Genomic DNA, 23,934 nt, shown 5'->3' with positions numbered 1-23,934 from the left:
CTGCTGCACAGTGGTCATCCTGGACGCTCCCTTTGCTGTGAAATTTGGAATCCTATTTGCCCATTTTTCTGGATCTCAAGTCTTCCTCATTCTGGCTCTGCAGCCTCATTGTCATGGAGCACATCCTGTGTTTCATCTAATAAGATGCTGCAGTGGCAGAGGGCATGGCCTCAACATGCCTCCTCTTGGCTCACTCTGCTACCATGTGAATTGGAGGTGCTCAGCCCCGACACCACAGATCTTTTGTTTTAGCCTTTTCATGGAAGAAACCTCTAGAATTCTGGTGGAGTAAAGGGAGGGGAATCTAGGGATTTAAATTTTTTCAAGTGGTTTGCCCAATTTTCCTTTCTTATTTCAGCAACTCCCCTTCTCAATGGTTACATAAATGGCCAAAGATGGCCTCTGTGCATTGGGCCCTAGGTTACTTATTTCTTCACTGTGGGTTGAGACCTGTTAAGTTGAAAGCTTGCTGGTTCCAAACTCAAATTTTTACACATCCAGTTATTTATTTTTTTAATAAATTTATTTATTTTATTTATTTATTTTTGGCTATGTTGGGTCTTCGTCGCTGCACGCAGGCTTTCTCTAGTTGTGGCGAGTGGGGGCTACTCTTCATTGTGGTGCGCGGGCTTCTCATTGCGGTGGCTTCTCTTGTTGTGGAGCACAGGTTCTAGGCGCACGGGCTTCGGTAATTGTGGCAAGCGGGCTCTAGAGTGCAGGCTCAGTAGCTGTGGCACACGAGCTTAGTTGCTCCGCAGCATGTGGTATCTTCCCGGACCAGGGCTCGAACCTGTGTCCCCTGCATTGGCAGGTAGATTCTTAACCACTGCGCCACCAGGGAAATCCCCACATCCAGTTATTTTACACAATAACCTGAATAAGCAGATTTTTTTTCTTTTCCTTTTTTTTTTTTTTTAAGCATTTAGAACCTTCCTGCTTTGCATACTCTGCAAAACCTCCCCCAGCTTCTGCTGGCCATTGATAAGATCAGGCCTTATGGTTATAAGACCCCAAGCCGCAGCTGCCCTTTGGACCTCTCTGACCCAGAGACTCCCCACTGTGCTGCTGAGTGACACCGGCTGAAGGTGCAAGCCCCTCTCCAACACTCCTCTACCTCCAGCCTCACTCTCCTCCCTTCTGGATGGTGTCCCCTGGCCTTAAGCCCCTGAATGGGGTCATGCCGAGGGACTTCGCCTCTCATGCAGCCAGGTGCCACCTGATAAAGTAAAGCTTGTTGTGTGTTACTGTTTCTTTTAGTCTATCTATTTCCTTGACCAGCCCCCAGACCCCTGGAACTGTCTGCATCAGTTCAGCCCCAGTGCCAGAGGTGCTTGGTGAGGCCTGTGCCTGAACCTTCTGGGGGTTCTCAGGTGTACACAGGTTGTTCTGTTTTCTCCGCTGCTGCTGCTCTGGGATCCCTTGTTCTCAATTCTGCTAAATCAGTACCATCTCTCTGTCTCTTTCAGAGCTTCCAAAGTTTGGTTGCAGTCAGTATTCATTCATCCCTTTCATCAGTCTTTATTCCTTCCTGCGTATCTGGGCTTCCCTCTGGATCATTTTCCTTTTGCTTTTCCTAGTGCAGGTTTGCTGTGACAAATTCTGCTTTGATTGTCTGAAGAAGTCTTAATTTCATCTTCAATTTTTGAATGATGTTTTCTTGGTTATAGAATTCCAGGTTGGCAATTATTTTCTTTCAGGACTTTAAAGGTGGTTTCATCATTTCTGTTAGAAATTGACTTTCAGTCTTTTTGTTACTTCTTTGAAGGTAGCGTGTGTGTGGTCTAAATCCACGCTTTACTGCTTTTCAGATTTTCTCTTTATGTAACCTCTCTCTCTCTCTCTCTCTCTTTGTAATAAGCCAGCTTGGCTTTGCAAAGCTCCTTGAATAATTTGTGATTTGATATTTTAATTATTTTGGAAAATTCTCGGCCCTCCTCTCTTCCACCCTATTCTCTTTTTCTCTTTCTGGGACTTGAATCACACACGTTAGGCCTTGCATTATGTCCTACTTCTATCTGATACTCTTTTTAATTATTTTTCTCTTTCTGTTTTAGTTTGGGTATTTGTTTTAATTGAACTGTCTTCTAGTTGACTAGTCCTGTCTCCTGTTGTGTCTAATTCGATGTCAAACCCTTCTTTTGAGTTACTGATTTTGGATATTGTTTTTTTTTTTATTTTATTATTATTTTTTTTTTGCGGTATGCGGGCCTCTCACTGTTGTGGCCTCCCCCGTTGCAGAGCACAGGCTCCGGACGCGCAGGCTCCGGACGCGCAGGCTCAGCGGCCACGGCTCACGGGCCCAGCCGCTCCGCGGCACATGGGATCCTCCCAGACCGGGGCACGAACCCGCATCCCCTGCACCGGCAGGCGGACTCTCAACCACTTGCGCCACCAGGGAGGCCCTGGATATTGTTTTTTTAGTTCTATGTTTTCCTCTTTGATTAAAAAAAAATTTTTTTTTTTTTATTTTTTGGCCATGCCAAAAATACCAACACGAGCTCTGAGTTACGGTGCCTGGAATACAGTGTCAGGGAGGATCCTGAGGTCACGTGTACCTTCGGCCAGGAGCAGTGCTGCGACAGATAAGCATGGTCTCACTCAGTCATGGGAGGGGGTTGCCACCTATTTGCCTTTCCTGTGTTAGTTGAGCAATTCCACTTCACTACTTGATAGACCTTTAGAGAAAGCCCTTAAAGAAAAGGAAGGTACTTGAAGTTAAATGCTGCTTTTTATACATGGAGAGAGCTGGTGAGTAGGAAGTGTGTGATAAAAGCTGAGGTTTCTCGAGCGCTGTTATTAATGTTCTGATAAAATACTGGGCTCTCTGTGCATTTTTGGTTTGTGTAGTGCATAACTTAAGCATTGCAGTAGACCCCATGGTAGCATGCCGTTAAAATGTGTTCGCTCTAAATCCTGAAAAATGATCCCAATCATTATCCCAAAATGTTCTAAATTGCTTCTATTCTGACAGTTGTTAGTATGCCACATATTATCTGTTCTGATTTTTTGCTGAGCAAAATATAATTGCTTTTATGGAATATAGCTCTGTTGATGCTGTAATCAAATGTTAAAAATAGAACTGCAGAGTTTTGCAGAAAATGCAGTTGCAGAAGCAGTGAATGCAGGGGTCTTTTTACTCCTGTTCATGACTCTTCTTTTTAGAATTAGAGCAGTTAGAATCAAATCTTGATTTGAGACAATTTATATGGAAAATAGCCCTGAGTTATATCTGCTAGAGAATATATACTACTTATATATTTTACCTACATGAAAGTTGCTTTTCTTTGCTCAGATGATTACAGGTAGGCCTGGAAACTTAAAACAGTCTTACTTCAGTGTGGAATCACTTCTGTGGTACAGCTTTGTGGCTCCTCATTGTTGACTGTTCCATGAAATTGGTTAGGCTTCTCAGGGTTGACTTTACAGTTTGCTAGATCTGTTTCCTCGAACAGGTTATTTCACATCTTGGAGACTTGGTTTCTCTGTCAGTAAGAAGAGGAACAATGTGCACCTCACACTTGATGCTTGGTGAGATAATCGTTGTGAAAGTCTGTTGTCCTTATGGTTCTATGCTGTGAAGCCAGCCAAGTGCTCTCTATCCCGCTTCCACATGTCCTGGGGCCTTCATTGTTTTAGGAAGTGTAGGCAGAGTTTTAAAAGCTGTGACAAAGTTTGGCAGGAAGAGGGTAAGAGATAGTATGTAAGCAAAGTACTGTATGAGGGGCTGTGATTGGTGAACCCTGGTCACAGTGTATTAATATTTTGGAAGTTGTTGATTCTTGTGTAGGGCTTTGGATCAAAAATCCAGAGAAACAGTTTCTTGAAACTATCACTTGAAAATAATCTGCTCCATCAGGTAAATGCCTTTCATAAGCTCATAATTCGCTAGGCGTTATGGACATAAACCTACGTTGAGATAATAGATCCAAGAAGGGGCTATGCTACCAGATGAGTAAACAAAAAGCAGGACCAAGTCAGTGTACTCATAACAAGTTCATTTATCTTTCATCTTGTTAATAAATAAGTAAAGAGAAAAGATCCAACAGTGTGGTCTGTGAATATATTGCAGAACAGGGAAAAGAGCAGAATCTAGAAGAATCAAAACATAGAGTTGTAGTGTTCAGATGAGAATTTCAGGAATTCAGTATCCTCACTAACCTGGAAGAAAACATGGCTTCCAGAAACTGGAAAGGAGAGTTCATTTGTTGTTTAATTTTAGACCTTGTTAAATATGAGTGGTAAAATTTCAGGGTGAAATCACTAAAAGAAAAAAAAATAGACTCTAAATTCTAAATTGGTAGAAATAAATAAATGAAATAAGAAAAATTTCAACCCAAAATAAAAGACAAGAGAGGAGATGAAAAATATACAAAAAGTGAGGCAAATAATATTTTTAAAAGACAGAAACAAATCCAAATATTTCAATAATCTCTATACATGTAAACAGAGTAAACTTACTTGTTAAAAGACATACATTGTCAGATCAGATTGAAAATCAAAACTCAGTTACATGTGCCTTCAAGAGACATACCTTCAACACACAGAAGTGGAAAGGTTGAAAGTAAAAGGTTATAAAAAAAAAAAAAGCTATCCTGATATTAACCCAAAGAATGTTGGCAGAGCTATTTGAATATCAAACAAAATAGACTTTAAGTTAAAAAGCATTGTTAGGGAGAGGGCCATTACATATATACCAGGCATATACAATTCTATGCTTATATACTTTAATAAAATAACTGCAAAGTCTATAAAGGAAAATATATCAAACTGGAGAGAGAAATTGACCAATCTTGCCATGAAAGGAAGGAAGTCTCAACACATAACAATTATTGATAGATCCAAAGAGATCACATTTTCTGACCATAATAAAGTTAGAAATCAATAATTAAAAGATAAGTGGTGCCAACATATTTGGAAATTTAACAAACATTTTAATAACTCATTAGTCAAAGAAGAAATTATAATGAAAATTAATAACCTTAAGTACTTAGAAAGAATAAAGACTGGAAATGGATGAACTGAGTGCTCAAGTTAACTTAGAGAACAAATTCAAAGAAAGCAAAGTTCAGAACAGAAATTAATGAAATAGAAAACAAAGGTACAATAAAGAGTATCTACAAGGCCAAAAGGTGGTTCTGTAAAAAGTCTTAACAAAATAGACAAATATGGTATGAATGAGCAAGAACAAAAATATGAAGACACAAATAACCACTACTGTGAATGAAAAGGAGGATGTAATTACAGATACAGAAGAGATTAAAAAGTTGATAAAAGCATGTCCATGTGACAGTTCAGATACAATGGACAAATTCCTAGGTATTCCCTTTAAAGTCAGAACACTCATAAACTATAGTATTAGAAAAAGAGTTTAGCAAGGCAGTTAGCTAGAAGATTAATATACCAAAGTCCAGTTCTGTCTTTATGCTTCAGCAACAGACAAGAAATGTAATTTTAGAAGGGTATCATTTACAATAGCACAAATATAAGGAAGCTTAGAAATACACCTAACAAAAGATGTCTGAAACTTGTATGCAGAAAGTTATAAAACTTTATTGATGGACATTAAAGAAGACCTAAATAAATAGAGAAATATACCATATTTATAGAGCTAGGCAGACTCAGTATGTGAAGATGATTTTTTTTTCCAAATTAGATTCAATTTATAATTCAATTTAGTCCATTACAATTCCCAACAGGATCTTTTTTGTGTGTGGAGGGGTCGGGGGGAGCTGGGATTTAACAACCTAATTATAAAATTATGTGAAAGAACTATTGGCCAAGAGAAGTCAAGAGATTCCTGAAGAAGTTTGGGGGATTTATGATAGCAGGTATCAAGCAAGACTCATTCTAAAATTAGAGAAATTAAGCTTAGGTACAAGAGTAGACCCATCAGTAGGTAAAACCTAACCTTGAAACAGATGTGAGGCTGTGCTGTCTGGTGGAGATTGCTCTGGCCAGTCAGGCACAGCGGGGAGGCAGTCCACTATTAATGGTGCTGGAATGACTGGTTATCTATATGGGATAATCAGTTTCAGGTAGTTTAAAGGGCTAGATGTTAAAACTTTTAGAATAATATGAAAACTTCAAGACAATGCTTTTCCATCACAGAATTAGGAGACTTTTTTTTCAAACAAGACACAAAAATGCCAAAACTGAAAAAATGTTTGAAAGATATAACTACCTTTAAATTAAAGGGTTTTTTTAAATTGAAAGACATAAGGAAAGTAAAAAGACAAGTGGAAGAAGATATTTGCAATACACATAACTGATTGTGGCTTTGTGTAATGAACTCCCACAAATAAATAGAAAAAAGACACAAAACTCAATAGAAAAATGGACAAAACGCTTCAGCAGGCATTTCACAGAAGTGGACTTGTGTGTGTTCAGTAAGCATGTGAAAAGATTCTTCAGGCAGCGTGATGCCTTGGTGGCCTCCAGGTCGTCAAGCCTCATTGGGAGAAAAATGGTTTCAACAATTTGAACTAGAGTGTCAGCAGCTGGGGTTGGTGACCGTGGGACTAACGTGGAGATTGAAACTAGTTATCACTGAACCTGTGGAAAAAGTTATTATCAAAAGACATTGAATATAACATAAAAATATAACTACAGTTTAGATCTAAAATCCCAGATTATATTAACAAAGAATGAGAAGTATGATAGAGTGATGGACAGATAGCATAATTGTGTTAAAACCTTATCTACTTTGAGAAAACCATAATTCAAAAAGAGACATGTACCAGTGTTCATTGCAGCACTACTTACAATAGCCAGGACACGGAAGCAACCTAAATGTCCATCGACACATGAATGGATAAAGAAGATGTGGCACATATATACCATGGGCTATTACTCAGCCATAAAAAGAAACGAAATTGAGTTATTTGTAGTGAGGTGGATAGATCTAGAGTCTGTCATGCAGAATGAAGTAAGTCAGAAAGAGAAAAACAAATACCGAGCCTTCAGGACACACCACTTGTATGCGCACTGGGAGACCAGGCCCCCGGTCAACGTGGGGACTGACCGTTTATGGAAGACGTGCCCTCTGTTCCCAGCACCTGCTGCGGCAGGAAGGCCGGCCCGTCGATGGGAGTGTGGGTGCTGATGTCCCAGTGCCGGGGTCCCCAGGGTGCTCCGCACTCCGGGTGATTAGATGCGCAGGGGAGGGGAGACAGAGGGACTCACCGTGGTGGAGGGGCCTGGAGGAGGCAGGACAGGTGGGCAGGGACCCTCTGAGCCTGAAGCTTTGGGACTTACCCTGAGGGCAGAAGAAAGCCACTGACAGGAAGAGTTGGGGAGAGTGGCTTGGTTGGATTTGCATTTAAGATGATTCTTCCCCGTGGAACAAAGGTTAGAGGTGCTGCCAGGAGTGGAGCAGGGAGACCCGCTGGAGGGCTGCCGCCGAGGGTACAATTGGAACCACAGGTGGGCTCGTTGTCCAGGGAAGGCCAGATACCAGGCAGGCGTCTTCTGCAGAGAGAACAGGCTTTATTGCAGGCGGCCCTGCAGGGAGACAGGAGGCGATGAGCAGCTCTGTGTCCCCATGAGCTTCCTAGGGTGACACTGACTGTTGACGCTGACATGGGGAGGGGGCGGGGAGGAACTCGGAAACCATGGGTGGAAGTTGAGGGGAAGTTTGGAGAGCGCCCTGCACATGCACGACTGTCCTTAATGCCTCATCATGGGTCGCAGTGGTGAATTCCAGGGGTTCTCTGTGTTACATGGAGGGGGCGGGGCTGTGGTTCAGCCTCTGCCTCTAATGTTCGCTGTCGAGCACTCTGGTCCCTCAACGCGCCTGCGCGATGCTCAGTCGGGTTGTTCCCGTATCTAAGGTTGCTAACAAACAAGCTTGGAGGTCTGGGTGAATCGTTTTGTTTCTCCCTCATGGGCCTCAAGTGTGCGAGGTACAGGGTATGGTTTCAAGGTGAGAAGAGACAACCAGATAGCAGGTGTGGGTGGAGCTGGGAGCGGGCTCCAGTGTGGGTTGGACAGTAGGATGTACGTGCCTTGGATGGGATTTGAGAGTGAGGTGGGGGAGGGAGGGAAGCGGGTAAGTCTGGGTTTCTTTTTTATTTATTTATTTATTTATTTATTTATTTATTTATTTATTTATTTATTTTATTTTACAAATTTAATCAGTTATACATATACATATGTTCCCATATCCCCTCCCTTTTGCGTCTCCCTCCCACCCTCCCTATCCCACCCCTCCAGGCGGTCACAAAGAACTGAGCTGATCTCCCTGTGCTATGCGGCTGCTTCCCACTAGCTATCTACCTTACGTTTGGTAGTGTATATATGTCCATGCCGCTCTTTCACTTTGTCACAGCTTACCCTTCCCCCTCCCCATATCCTCAAGTCCATGCTCTAGTAGGTCTGTGTCTTTATTCCTGTCTTACCCCTATGTTCTTGATGACATTTTTTTCTTAAATTCCATATATATGTGTCAGCATACAGTATTTGTCTTTCTCTTTCTGACTTACTTCACTCTGTATGACAGACTCTAGGTCCATCCACCTCATTACAAATAGCTCAATTTCATTTCTTTTTATGGCTGAGTAATATTCCATTGTATATATGTGCCACATCTTCTTTATCCATTCATCCGATGATGGACACTTAGGTTGTTTCCATCTCCGGGCTATTGTAAATAGGGCTGCTATGAACATTTTGGTACATGTCTCTTTTTGAATTATGGTTTTCTCAGGGTATATGCCCAGTAGTGGGATTGCTGGGTCATATGATAGTTCTATTTGTAGTTTTTTAAGGAACCTCCATACCGTTCTCCATAGTGGCTGTACCAATTCACATTCCCACCAGCAGTGCAAGAGTGTTCCCTTTTTTCCACACCCTCTCCAGCATTTATTGTTTCTAGATTTTTTGATGATGGCCATTCTGACTGGTGTGAGATGATATCTCATTGTAGTTTTGATTTGCATTTCTCTAATGAGTAAAGATGTTGAGCATCCTTTCATGTGTTTGATGGCAGTCTGTATATCTTCTGTGGAGAAATGTCTATTTAGTTCTTCTGCCCATTTTTGGATTGGGTTGTTTGTTTTTTTGCTATTGAGCTGCATGAGCTGCTTATAAATTTTGGAGATTAATCCTTTGTCAGTTGCTTCATTTGCAAATATTTTCTCCCATTCTGAGGGTTGTCTTTTCGTCTTGTTTATGGTTTCCTTTGCTGTGCAAAAGCTTTTAAGTTTCAGTAGGTCCCATGTGTTTATTTTTGTCTTTATTTCCATTTCTCTAGGAGGTGGGTCAAAAAGGATCTTGCTGTGATTTATGTCATAGAGTGTTCTGCCTATGTTTTCCTCTAGGAGTTTGATAGTGTCTGGCCTTATATTTAGGTCTTTAATCCATTTTGAGCTAATTTTTGTGTATGGTGTTAGGGAGTGATCTAATCTCATACTTTTACATGTCCCTGTCCAGTTTTCCCAGCACCACTTACTGAAGAGACTGTCCTTTCTCCACTGTACATTCCTGCCTCCTTTATCAAAGATAAGGTGACCATATGTCCGTGGGTTTATCTCTGGGCTTTCTATCCTGTTCCATTGATCTATCTTTCTGTTTTTGTGCCAGTACCATGCTGTCTTGATTACTGTAGCTTTGTAGTATAGTCTGAAGTCAGGGAGCCTGATTCCTCCAGCTCCGTTTTTCGTTCTCAAGATTGCTTTGGCTATTCGGGGTCTTTTGTGTTTCCATATAAATTGTGAAATTTTTTGTTCTAGTTCTGTGAAAAATGCCATTGGTAGTTTGATAGGTATTGCATTGAATCTGTAGATTGCTTTGGGTAGTAGAGTCATTTTCACAATGTTGATTCTTCCAATCCAAGAACATGGTACATCTCTCCATCTATTTGTATCATCTTTAATTTCTTTCATCAGTGTCTTATAATTTTCTGCATACAGGTCTTTTGTCTCCTTAGGTAGGTTTATTCCTAGATATTTTATTCTTTTTGTTGCAATGGTAAATGGGAGTGTTTCCTTGATTTCACTTTCAGATTTTTCATCATTAGTATATAGGAATGCCAGAGATTTCTGTGCATTAATTTTGTATCCTGCAACTTTACCAAATTCATTGATTAGCTCTAGTAGTTTTCTGGTAGCATCTTTAGGATTCTCTATGTATAGTATCATGTCATCTGCAAACAGTGACAGCTTTACTTCTTCTTTTCCCATTTGGATTCCTTTTATTTCCTTTTCTTCTCTGATTGCTGTGGCTAAAACTTCCAAAACTATGTTGAATAAGAGTGGTGAGAGTGGGCAACCTTGTCTTGTTCCTGATCTTAGTGGAAATGGTTTCAGTTTTTCACCATTGAGGACGATGCTGGCTGTGGGTTTGTCATATATGGCCTTTATTATGTTGAGGAAAGTTCCCTCTATGCCTACTTTCTGCAGGGTTTTTATCATAAATGGGTGTTGAATTTTGTCAAAAGCTTTCTCTGCATCTATTGAGATGATCATATGGTTTTTCTCCTTCAGTTTGTTGATATGGTGTATCACATTGATTGATTTGCGTATATTGAAGAATCCTTGCATTCCTGGAATAAACCCCACTTGATCATGGTGTATGATCCTTTTAATGTGCTGTTGGATTCTGTTTGCTAGTATTTTGTTGAGGATTTTTGCATCTATGTTCATCAGTGATATTGGCCTGTAGTTTTCCTTTTTTGTGACATCTTTCTCTGGTTTTCGTATCAGGGTGATGGTGGATGTGATACACCATATTAACAAATTGAAGGATAAAAACCATATGATAATCTCAATAGACCTGCACATCTGTGTGCACGGCGGACCTCTGGCGGGGCAGGGATGTCTCCATTGGCTGCGGGGGTGCAATAGGGCCATGGGCCACACTGAGTCAGACCCGCTCCAGCACTTTCCAGGAGGCCCTCAAGGAAGAGAGGCCAGGAGAAGGGGTTTAGATTCAAAGGGCAGGAGAAAGTGAGCTCTCCCAGGAAAGATGGTGTGTGCAGGGGGGAGGAGGAGAGGGGAGGGGTGAGGGAGCCCCTATTAAGAGGTGGCTGCGGGGGTCTGATGGGGGCAGCCAAAGCAGGAGGGTGTTCTGGAAAGGTGGGAGTGGGACCATGAGGATTGAAGGGGATTCCCTGGACTTGGCAACCCCAAGGCCACTGCTGACCAGACGTGAGAGTTCTGGAGGCGGACTCAGGGCCAGTCGCAGGAAGGGGCAGTAGCAGTGGGGATGGAAATGGCTCTTATGGGGTGCCAGCCCTGCTGCCCGCTCCTGGGGAGGTCACTGCATCTGTCCAGCGCCTTCCCTACATGGCACCAGCACAGCACAGCTGTCCAGTCCGCCAGCCTCTGTGTGGGGTCCTAGAAGCGTCTAACCTGTGGGTGGACACAGGCCATGAATGAGGACCAGGGGCCTCAGTGGGATCCCAGGGTCCCAGTGAGAGTGACTTCAGCTGGACGGTCATCGGTGGGGGTGGTCCTCACACACCCATGGAAGTGGCGTAAGGAGCACTCCTGGTGGCCTCTTGCAGGAATCAAGTCCCCATGCCCCTTCCTCCCCTGTCCTCCTCCCAGGACCTCACCAAGTTCCAGGACAGGAGACTCTTTTGGCACCCAGGTCTCTGGGGTGGCCTGGGCAGCGAGGAAGGCCAGGGCTGGTGTGAGGGCAGAGGGCCAGAGAGGGGGGCACCTGTGGGGGACATCCGGCCCAGGTGGGGTGAGTGGGTGGGCAGCCTGCGGGTCTGGGCAACAGAGGGCCTTCTGAGGGGCAACCGTGAATGTCCAGGAATTCCGGGGGTCCTTCAGGGCCCAGCCCCCTGGCTCCAAGGGCAGGAATTCCAAGAAGGAAGCGTGCTTTGGGGTGGGATTGACTCAGAAGACTCAGGATTCAGGAGCACAGCCTCAGGCTCTGAGAGCAGAACAGCCCTGGGAAACCCAGGCAAAGGCACCTTGAAGGCACAGTCCTAGATTTTGGAGTTTGCATAAACAGCGTGTGGTTTCTAACATTAGTGCAGTGGTCTTTATTCATAATCATCTGGAAATGAAGGAGCAATTTGTCTATCAGACAGGCTCACTTCCTGTTGTCGTTCCAGTGGATTTAAAAGTTGATGTGTATCTGTGAATTCGCTTGCATAATTATACTCTGATAGCTTTTCATTACACATAATGCGATTTTAATGGAATTAATGTTCTGTATCAACAAATACATTGTTTTTATTGTTGTGCAAAGAGAAGAGAATCAACATGATTTGTAAATGGTTTATATAATATTCTTTTCCAGACTGGGAGATGTAACTGCCCACTTCGTGTTGTGCTTTCTTTCCCACTTGGGCTGAGAGAAAGTAGGGGGTCAGGAGGGTCCTGCATACATTTGGGTGCTGGTTGGGATCCATATTTGAGAGTCATGTTTATGTCTTAAACTTTTTATCATTCTTCATCACAGAGGGGCAACCCACATGGAACTGCCCATGGCCACCTGGCTGGCACATCTCTGGGGAGACCAGGCCTTCCTGCTCCCCACACACACTTGTGGGTCAGTGTCAGACCCCCAGCCAAGAGCTGGAGTTCTGGTTTCTTGCCCCCTTTATTCAGCTCTGCAGCCGTAAGTCTGCAGAGTCCGTTGATGTCTGTTGTGAAGCAAAGGGCCCAACAGTGCAAGCGCTGAACTCTAGCCCCACCCACCTGTCCCACCTGGGGAAGGGGGCATGGCAGGGGGTTATCTCCCAGTTTCTTGGGTATGCCCCCACCCCCTGAGAAGGCAGAACCAGCCATGTTAGCCTGAGTCTCAATAAAGTGCTTTCTGTCTTCTGTATAAAACATGGGAAATAGAAGGTTTCACGGAGGGTGTTAAAATCCCACTCTCGGGAGATAATCAGAGGCGTCTTCGGGTTCTGTGCTAGTTTCTTTGTGTTTTTGCGTGTCGGCATTTGTATTTATTTACTTATAGAAGGGAAATTATCCCCCCTCCCAACTATTGGGTAGCCTGCTTTTCCTTTTCTTCTTTTTCTTTTATGTAGTGTGAACTTAAATATTTTTCCATAACGAGACTCAACAGCAGCAATTGGGAAGGACCTGAAAGATAAGCAGTTCCCTCTTGCCAAAAACCCAGGTTGTTCCCCATTTTCAAAATGATAAATAACACTTTGATTAATATCTGGAATTCTTAGAAGAGGAATTACAGGCTCAAAGTGTATGCTTAGTTTAAAATATTCATCACATAATACACACAGGGATTAAAGATCAGTATTACTGAAGGCTACACACATAAAAGCCAGCATCCTTTTGCCCCCTTCCCAATCTAGTTTCCCATCATTAAGTTTCTTGTATTTCCTTCCAGAGAAACGTTTCTGTATGCACCAGCACCCGTTCCTTTCTGTTTACACAAATGGGATTCATTTTCTGCACACCAGGCTGTGTCTTGTCAGTTATTTAACTTTGAGACCGTTCCACAACAGCACAAACAGATCTACCTCAAATGTCATAATGCGTATATTCACGTTATATGTAAATATCAAAGTTTATTTAACTAGCCCTTTATTATTACCCACTGGTTACAGCTTTTTGCAGTAAACAGTGTGGTGTACCTCTGGTAGCGCATCGTAGGCTAAACTCCCATCACTGAGTATATGAGTATGTGCAGTTTCTAATTTGAGAGGTTTATGAACTTGCCCCCAAGGCAGGCTGCCTCAATTTATACCAACACCCATAATGTTCGAGAGGAACCTTCCCCCCGGCCCCTTGCCACCACTGGGTTTTTATCTAACTCCACCAAAACACATTGACAGTCTGATTGATAAAAATATTTCTCTTTTGGCTTGCTTTTAAAAAATTGGAGTAGGTTTAAGCATCCCTTTATATGCTTATTGTCCATTAAAAATGTGAACTTCCTATTCCGAATCGTTAGCCATTTTTTTCTCTTGAGTGGTTCCTTTTACTTATTAATGTATATGAATTCTTTGTGAACTGAGACGATCACCCCTTTGTTTATTGTGCGTATTATAAATATTATTCCCACGTGCAGTTGGTCTCTGATTTTATGTTTTTTTTTAAACATAAATATATGTTCATTGGCTCTTGCCACGACTACATACATAAAGAAGCACCCAAAAGTCAATAGTTGCCAGTAGCCTACCTTTATTTTCTCCTCTGGGTTTGCAGGTCACTGGGGCCCACACTTTGGGCTGGAGGCTCCTGGTTGGGTTTAGGTCTGTGCCATGTGTCCATTCTGGGGCCCAGGCTGATGGGGCTGTGTCCTTCTGTGGGCCAGGAGGCAAGAGCGCAGAGGGCGAGGGGCAACACGTGATACCCCCGGGGTGCCTTGGGTTGGCGGCCACCCCCACCTCCCATGGCCAAGGCCAACATTGGGTGGGGACGGCACTCTGCCCACTCTGTCCAGAGGCTACCACGTCACACGTCAGAGCCTCGTATTTCTTATACAGGGAGGCCCTAGGACCGAGAACCAAGATTCTGTTCATCACATGCAGGTGCTTTTTAAAAATAAATATTTAATTCATTCATCTTTTCTATTAGGACCCTTGATTCTGTGTCGTGCCTCAAAAGGCTGACTTCTTTTCTAAAGATTCTTTTAAGATTCTGCCATGTTCTTCTAGGGTGTTCATGTTTTGATTTATGTTTTACTTCTTGGTTCCTCTGGAATTTTTTTTGGTGTAAAAAGTGAGGTAAAGATTAAGCTTTATTTCTTTCCAAGTGTCTAATCAGTTGTCCCAACACTTTTGATTGGATAGGTTTTCTTTTCTCCTTTTTAGTATGTGAATGAGAATTGCATGGGATTTATGTATTGCTTCATCCTTCTATTTAAAGAAATGAATCTTTTTCCATCTAATAATGAAGTATTTTATGATTTCAGTAGATGTTTGAGATTTCTTGATAGTGCTTTCGTTCATTTCATGTTAGTCTGTTTATTCTAAGACAGTCTACCTTTTTGCTTGCTGTTACAAATGGAATAATCTTTCCTTAATTTTATCCTCTTTTCTAACCGGGCTTTTCTTACATGCCTATGGGAAAGCTATTTTTTCTGTAGTTCATGAGTTTATATCCTGACATTATAATGGGGTGAGTCACAACCTCTTGGTACTTTACTTTTCTCATCTGTGCAGTAGGGCACAAAGATCACACATGCCTTTCAGGGTTGTCAGGATACAAAGAGGTAAAGTGTAAAACCTTGGTAAGTGTCTGGTATACAGTCAGTGCTCAATAAATGTGAGTATTGATAGTAATATACTTTCTTCATATGTTAATTTTCTAACCAGATGGTTTGCTAAATCCTCTTATGGTTTCTTTTTCTTTTCTTTTCTATCAATTCCCTTGGGTTTTCTAGCTCGATAAGTGTATCATTTTCAAGTAGTAGTAATTTTGCCCCCCTTTCCAATACTTATATTAGTTTTCTGTTGCTATAGAGCAAATTACCACAAGCATAGAGGCTTAAAACAGCACAGATTCATTATCTCACAGTTTCCATGGCTCAGGAGTCTAGAGCATTTGGGCTGGGTCCCTGCTCGGGGTCTGAAGGTTAAAATCAAGGTGAGGCTCGATGCAGCCTCGTCTGGTGGCCTGACCAGGGAAAGATCCGCTTCCACACTCCCTAGGGTGTTGGCAGAACTCGTTCTCGTGGTTTTCTTGCAAGCTGTGGGCTGGAGAAGCCCTCCCACAACACGACAGGGCAGCGCACTCTGCAAGGCCAGTGCAGAATCTCCCACGTGCTTCAAATCTTTGACTCAGGAAGGGCCGAGACCCAGAGGGCTTGCTTGATGAGGTCAGGCCCACCCAGGAGAAACTCCCTTGGATTAACTCAAGGGAGTTAACTCTAATTGATTTGGAACCCAGCTACGGCTGCAAAATCCTTTCACCCTTGTCACAAAGCGTAACCTCAGCCCAATGGAGATCGAAATCGAAATCGAAATCGAAATCGAAATCCATCAGGTTCACGGCCCCTCCCATCCTCAAGGGGAGGGGATTCTGTACAACGGTACACCAAGGGTGGAGGTCTTTGGGAGCCTCTCACTAGTCTGCACACCACACTAGTATTTTCAGAAGAATTTTAAATATAAGTGATGATTGTGGGCATCTTTATCTTATTAAATGAAGAACTTTTTTTGTAAAAAATGGAGATTGAATTTTATCAAATGGCTTTTCTACATCTACTAAATTACCATATTTTTCACTTTTATCATATTAATGATTAATTTTATTACTACATTTCCTCTTAGTGAACCATCTTTTCATTCCTGACATGAACCCCTTGTTTTGTTATTTATCCTTCTAAATGCACTGCTAAATTCTATTTTCTACCATTTTATTTTAAAATTTATGTTTCTCTGTTTATAAGTAAAATTGGTCTATTTTCTACTCTTTTGATATTTTACAGGTTTGTAATTGTTATGCTGACATTTGTAAAAAAAATTTGGAAAGTTTCTTTGTTTTCTCCCTCTGTGCTCAGAGAAATATTAAATAGTGTTGGAAATCTCTGTGCTTTGAAGTTTGTGAAGAATTTGCCTGTAGCTGTTTGGCCACTTTCCCAATTTCTTAGTGTTAATAAGTACATTTAGTTTTTGGATTTGAGAGGGAATCAATTATAGTAATTTATATTTTGCATACCACATTAGTAATTTATATTACTAGTATAAATTAATATAAAATTAAAGTAATAAGGCTTCCCTGGTGGCGCAGTAGTTGAGAGTCTGCCTGCCGATGCAGGGGACATGGGTTCGTGCCCCGGTCCAGGAAGGTCCCACTTGCCGCAGAGCGGCTAGGCCCACGAGCCATGGCTGCTGAGCCTGCGCGTCCGGAGCCTGTGCTCCGCAACGGGAGAGGCCACAACAGTGAGAGGCCCGCGTACCTCAAAAAAAAAATTAAAGTAATATAAACCAATATAAAATTATACTAATATTTGTAATTTATATTATACATTAGAAAATCACCTGTGACATCCTGGATGTTGTAGATTGAATGTTTGTGTCCCCCTAAAATTCGCACATCAAATCCTAGTCCCCAGTGTGATGGTATTTGGAGTAGAGCCTTTGCGAGGGGATTAGGTCATGAGGGTGGAGTCTGCATGAATGGGATTAGTGCCCTTATAGGAGAGACTCCAGGAGTTCCCTCACTCTTTCCACCAGTGAGGACACAGTGGAAGGACCACTGTTTATGGACCAGGAAGTGGGACTCACCAGACACCGATCTGCCTATGCCTTGGTTTTGGACAAAGGACATGCTCCTTTAGGCACTGCAGGTCTCCGAGGCCCCCCACCTCATCTGCAAATACACACACACACACACACACGCACACACACGCCACACACGATGGCAGGTGACTGGAGTCCAGGGAGCAGGGAGCGGTCAGAGCAGTGCATGGCTGCAGGGAGGTTGCTCTGAGCCTGGATGCCCTCTGCACAGCGAGACTGGCCAGGAGGGCTCATCCTGAGGTCTCCACGCTGTGCCATGAGGTCCCTGGAGACCATAGTGTTAATGAATCCTGGGTGCTCCCTGGTTACTGGCAGAAGTACAACTCTATTGGGAAAAATTCCTCCATTTTGGGTCCATAGAACCTCACTGATGAAGATCAAGTGCTGTATTCACAACAAAAGACTTCCAAGAATGCAGGCATCAAAGAAAGTCAGTTGCAGTGAGTGGGGGTCAACAGAAACAATGAAGGACAGACTCCTTCCTTTCACTACCCCCTTGGACTCTAGAACCTCTGAACGTGAACCAGTTAAAGTAATTATGGGCAGAATCCTAAAGATGAGCATGCAACAAGAAACTATCTGAAACAAATAGCTGTATTTGGGGAGGGGTAAAAAGAGAACTTATAAATACCTAAAATATAACCATTGAATTTTTCTAAACAAATGCGAATGTTCAACAGCTGATTAACAGGGAAAATTAGTCATCTGGAAAATACACCTGAAGAAATTATTCGGAATGAAATACTGAGTGGCATGGGTGTGGACGATGTGAAAGAAGAACTAAGGGATTTGGAGGATGAAGTACGAAGGATCAGCATGTGGCTATTGGGGTCCCCGACAGAGAGAATGTAGGAGAGAAAATATTTGAAGAAGTACTGGCTAAAAATTTCCAGAACTAATGAAAAATAATATAAATTTACAGATTCAGAAGCACAGTCCATCTCAAAGAGGATAAAGAAAAAGAAATGCACACATAGACATATCATGCAGAAACTTCAGGACACCAAGGGCAAGGAGACAATCTTAAAAGTCTTTAAAGAGTGAGCAACACCCCTCAAGGAACAGCAGTTTAACGACAGCCAACTTCTTGATGGCGACAGTGGAAACCAGAAAGTAGAATAATATCTTCAAGCTCTTGAGAGAAGAAACTGTCCACCTAGGATTGTGTATCCAGCAAAACTACTTTTCAAGCATGAGGTGAAGTAAACCGATAAACAAAAAAGGGGAATTTGCCACTCAAAGATCTGCACTGAACCAAGGACTTCTAAATCAAGGGTTCCTACCTTCTGGTAGAGCAGTCTGGTGAGGTCTTTGGGGTCCCTCTCAGAATGAGGTTTTTAAATGCATGAAATAAAATATACAGGATTACAAAGGAAACCAATTATTTTAAAACATTTTAAAATCAACTTATTTTTAAAAGCATAATAATATATGTGCGACATTACTCATCAAATAACAAAATCCAGTGGCGGGTCTAGAAACTACCCTAATTTCAGAGTAAACAGCTCTGGAGAAGCCTACGTCTTACAGGGCAGAGCCGGGGCACATGAGTTTGGTACCCAGCGTACGTGAGCTAATTTGCACCAAGGAAACACACATTGCAGTAGAACAGGTGGCGTGTATCTCAGCTCTGATTTTCTTTTGACTCATGAGTTATTTATAACATTTATATGATTTTACTTTTTTTTCTTTCATGGGGCAACTTTGTCATCGATTTATAGCTTTGCTACTGTATGAAAAGCAAATGAAAGCTGTAGGGTTCTTTTTCTATCGAGGAGAAGGTCCTTTGAGGAGAGTGGCTTTCCCTGTGGATGTTCTGAGTTTGATGCACTGATATGCAGAGAAAGTTGGGACCACGGGCCCGAAGCAAACGGTTGGGAGCAGGAATGTGCTGAGGGAAGGAGGCACAGGCATGGGTGGGATGGGAAGGCTGCAGAGGTGTCTCTTTCCCAGACGGGAGCCAAGATGGACTCAGGAGGCTGAGGGCCTGCACGCCTGATGGAACCTGGCCATGTGGCTCCGGGGAGACCCAGACAAAGAAAACCAGGTTGAAAGAGAAGAAAATGGAGGTGGGATAAAGTAGGAGCATCATCTACTCCATGAGGCCCACGTAGCGCAGGCCTGCAATCCAAGAAGGTTTGGAAGGTGGGGACCCACAGACGTCTTTCATTCTGATCAGCTCAGAGTACTATCTGTGCCCTTATTGCAACAGCAGGTCTTTCTCCAGACACGTGAGTGCTGGCTTTTTAGTGGTAAACTAGCAGCACTGTAGCTGTGGGGCAGCCGGCCATATATTTTGTGAAATAATTTAATTGGCTTTCAAGTCTGCATTCTGGAAGCAGTTGCTTCACTACCCGAAATGTTGCATTACCATTTGCCTTTGAACCAGATTGGAAGATCTGAAGAAAGTTCCTGATTTTAGTCAGTGAAAGAACTTTTCAATCTCAGGGACAAGATTTAAAGGACTGATTTATTCCGGGCCTCGGAGTACAGGGGCAGCGCCAATCAAAGGCAAGGACTTCTGCTGTAAAGATGCTGTTACTTCCCCGCAGTCTCTTATCCCCTCTCATTGCTCTCAACAGCAGGAAAGCTCTTCCTCATTTCTAATTTTATCTCCTGCGTCTTTGTAGGCTGGGTGGGGAAGTGGAGAAAAGAGCCACTTGGCGTCCTCACAGCAACTCACAGGTGCTGGGAAAGTTAACCCTCCTCTCTGGGCAGCATCATGCCTTTCCTGTTCTTTTTGGCTTTTCTTTCACAACTACTGAATTGTCTGTTCCTCTTCTCTGACCCTCTTCAATGTCTTTGTAAACTGCAGACTTTGAATAACAATCCTGGCAAATTAAACAGGGCAGAGGGTACTTGAGATATAATTTCACTGGATGCAGGACCCCGTTCCTCACAGGAGTGGGACAAAGTAAGCCTGCAGAATTACCGAAATGGCAGAACATGCCATTGTCCTGCCTTGTTGCTAGGATTGAGCAAACAGCAGTTCAAGCTAAGTCCCTGTCTTTTCAGAGCAGGGAGATGGTTCCCTCCCCTCGTTGCCATGGGGATGGGAGCAGGCACCCTCAGGGAGGAGGAGCCCAGCATCTGGTCTTTGAAAGTCTCCTCCACTCTAATGTAGTCTCCCTTGTTAGAGCTGGTGCTGGTGTTTCTGTACCAGAGGCAGAGAAGTCCGCTCTGCCTGAGAGCAGACGTGGAGGGAGAGGGGATATTTAGGAACAAAAATCCAGCATCCCACTCTGGATGTGTTAGTGTATTAGTAAGCTTAGGCTGCAATAACAAAATATCGTAGAAATAATGCCATTTGCAGAAACATGGGTGGACCTGGAGATTGTCATACTGAGTGAAATAAGTCTGATAGAGAAAGACAAATATCATATGATATCACTTACATGTGGAATCTTAAAAAAATGATACAAATGAACTTATTTACACAACAGAAACAGACTTATAGATATTGAAAACAAACTTATGGTTACCAAAGGGGAAAGGTGGGGGAGGTATAAATTAGGAGTTTGTAATTAATATACACATACTACTATATATAAAATAGATAATCAACAAGGACCTACTGTAAAGCACAGGGAGCACTATCGATATTCTATAATAATGTATATGGGAAAAAATCTGAAAAAGAATGGACATGTGTATATTATAACTGAATCACTTTGCAGTATACCTGAAACTAACACAACATTGTAAATCAACTATACCCCAATATAAAATAAATATTAAATTTAAAAAATTATCATAGACTGGGCCAATTAAACAGAAATGTATTTTCTTGCAGTTCTGGAGGCTGAAAGTCTGCAATCAGGATGCTGCCATGGTCAGGTTCTGGGGAGGGCCCTCTTCTTGGCTTGTAGACTGCTCACTTCTCTCTGTCCTCATGTGGCCTTTCCATGGTGTGTACACGTGGAGAGAGAGATCTCTCTCTCCTTCTCTTCCTATAAGGCCACCATCCCATCATGGGGGCCCCACCTTCACAACCTAATCTAACCCTAATCAGCTCCTGAAGGTCCTGCCTCCAAATACCACCACATTGAGGGTTGGGGCTTCACCATATGGATTTGGGGGGTACACAGACATTCAGTCCCTGACAATTTGTTTTCTATTTCTGCAGAGCAGATTTCTGCAAACTTTGCAGCTTAACACAACACCCATTTACCATCTCACAGATTTCTTGGGTCATGAGTCTGGACATGGCTTAGTAGGGTCAACTGGCCAGGGTCCCACAAGGCTGCAGTCAAGGTGTTGCCAGGGCAACATCATTTCAAGATGCTGTCCCTGGGGAGGGTCACGGAATAGCACATCCTACTCACACCCAAGGGGAAGGCATTATACAAGGTCGGAATCTCCATGCCTCATTGCGTTTGATGGTTTTATTCTTCGCCTTCGTATGGGGGACTTGGATCCATTCCCAATTATAGTTATTATTGATATTTAGAGATGTAAATTATCTTCAAGAAGCAAATTGTCCATGTTTGTTGGAAGTAAAATTATTTGAGGGGATTTGTGGAATTATAACTTCATGATGAAGATGGGAAATGTCAAGAATTTTTACTGTGGCCTAAGATAAGTGCTGTTAACTTCCTTTGTGTTTAGAAACCTCTGCTCTTCAGAGGTCCAGTAAAATCCCTGTTGTAAGTGGCCTGGTCATTGTAGAGACTTGATAGTTTTAGCAGCTTCAGCTTAGAAGATGAAGGGGTTCTGTCTGTGCGCATCAGAGAGGACTTGAGAGGCCTGGGCTGGTTTGGGAGTTCAGTGGGGCCCCACGTTCTCTCGAATTCCTAGCCCCTTCCTGGGTGAGGAGGCATTGGGCCACGTCTGGAAGGATGGGTGAAATGTCATCTGGTAGAAATGGGAAGGAGAAGGCAGAGCGTAAGTGGACATCTTCTGGGAGATAGTCTGAGAATTCTCATCCTCTCTCTAGGCTCAGTCTGGGCATGGCCAGTGTTGGTGTGAAGGACAGAGAGGACACTGTGGAAGCCCTGTCCTAGGGGGATGGTGGGGTCAGAGCTCAGCCCCCAGAGCTTGGCCATCATCTGAAGGAAGAGAAAGGGGTGGGGAGGGAAAGGGAGGCAGGGGGCCAGGAGGTGGGGGGTGACAGGAGGGGAGCGCTGAGTATGGAGGGAAGACAGCCCGCAGGGGTTCCATTCCAGGGCTCGTGTTTGAGAAATACAGTGGCTTTGGTGCCCAAAGTGGCCAGGACATGCGTGGAGGGTCACTTAGGGCGCTGCTGGTGGGAAATCAGGGACCGGATTTGTGTGGGTCTGGTTGCCCGGCCAGGGAGGTGACATTCACCTGACAGAGGCGTCCAGCGCAGTTCCAGTGGAGGGGCAGAGGTGAGTGAGTGGCTGAGCACCCCGTCCAGGCAGGTAAATCATGAGAGCGAGGGCAAGCAGAGGGGGAGGAGAGGTGTCGAGAGGAAGAGCCAACCCAGCTTCACGACTGCGGCTCCTGAACATGCCAGGAGCTCAGATGTTGACGGCGGAGTTGGCAGAAGTTTTGGATTCGCCGCACGAAGGTTTGGAGGTGGAGAGAAGAGGTCAGGGTGTGTGCTATCCAGCATAAGGTGATGGTGAGAGTCCTGACAGCCTACCCTTAGGAGAAATGGCAGCTCAGTCCAACGGAAAATGACTTGGGGGAAGTCGTGTGTCCATTGAGGAGGAAGAATTCGACACCAGAGAGGGTGTTCTGATGGGTGGAGTGTTGCGTGCAGAAGGGGAGAGAGCGGCTTTAGAGGCACATGGAGAAGAATGATGGAGACTTGGCCTCGGAGACCATGGGGCAGGGGGATGGGGAACAGCAGCCCAGGGTTTCTGTGATGGCTGGAGCTGGAGCTGGGCGGCATCACGGAGAGAGGAGACTCGGGAGGTGGGAAAACGGTTGTCTGTAACATTTGCAGCATTGGCTGCGTTTGGAAGAGGTACGTGCCCTGAAGAGAGAAGGAAGATGTGACAGGCTGGGAAGCAGAGCATGCTGAGGCTCTTCCATTCATTCTTTTCTGTTAAGTGTGTGTGTGTGTGTGTGTGTGTGTGTGTGTGTGTGTGTGTGTGCGTGTGTGTGAATAAGGTTTAAAACCTTTCATATAAAGACAACTGGTCCGGGTGTTGTTGGACATCTGAGACCAACACGGCACTCGGTGGGTGGAGACTGCAGGGTCTAAGACTCAGTCCTGCTCAGTGCAGAGGTGCCGGAGGGTGAACTGGGCTCCGTCACCAGCGGGACCTCGTGGGTCTGTTCAATTGCGTGTTCTCCTCTGGGTCTGGGGTCGGTCCTTTTGGAATCCCAGGGGAAGTGCAGCCCGGCCCCTCCAGCCTGGTCCCGGACTGCCTGGCCCAGGCCCACCGTGGAAAGTCAAGGTGGTAACGGCCCTTGTCTGTTGCATCCAGCGACCCCTCTGAAGGCAGATTGCGGTGGGCAGTGGGCACGGGGTACAGCTGTGTCTCTGTGGTCCAGTGGCCCTGCCTGGACACAAGGAGACTGGGAATGTGGGGATCAGCAAACATGGGTCTGACATGGGCTTGGGGGGCAGCCCGGAAGAAAGGTGGGCCAGGAGCCGAGGGTGGTTCTCCCGGCAGTCGGCAGACACAGGGCGACAGGGGTGCCAGGGTGGAGGGGGCACTGCTGGGGAGGTTCTGGGGGGACACGCTTGGCGGGATGGGGGCCAGGGGTCGGACGGGGCTGGCCTGGGCCGGGGCGGGCAGCTTAGAGCCAGTGTGGACAGCGAGGGAGCCTCCTCGGTGGGGTGAGAGTGA

The 23,934-nt window shown here is 44.1% G+C and overlaps 1 protein-coding gene across 1 annotated transcript in view; it reads left to right on the top strand.

Annotated features, from left to right (window-relative positions):
* The window catches only part of ENTREP2 (endosomal transmembrane epsin interactor 2), a 377,851-nt gene that overhangs the window by 170,339 nt on the left and 183,578 nt on the right, over nt 1-23,934 (top strand). The gene's annotated exons all lie outside the window — the stretch shown is intronic.

Source organism: Mesoplodon densirostris, chromosome 4 (assembly GCF_025265405.1).
Source record: "Mesoplodon densirostris isolate mMesDen1 chromosome 4, mMesDen1 primary haplotype, whole genome shotgun sequence".
Classification (NCBI taxonomy): Eukaryota; Metazoa; Chordata; class Mammalia; order Artiodactyla; family Ziphiidae; genus Mesoplodon; species Mesoplodon densirostris.
Note: the sequence above shows the minus strand (reverse complement) of the source record. Positions and strands in the feature narration are given on the sequence as shown.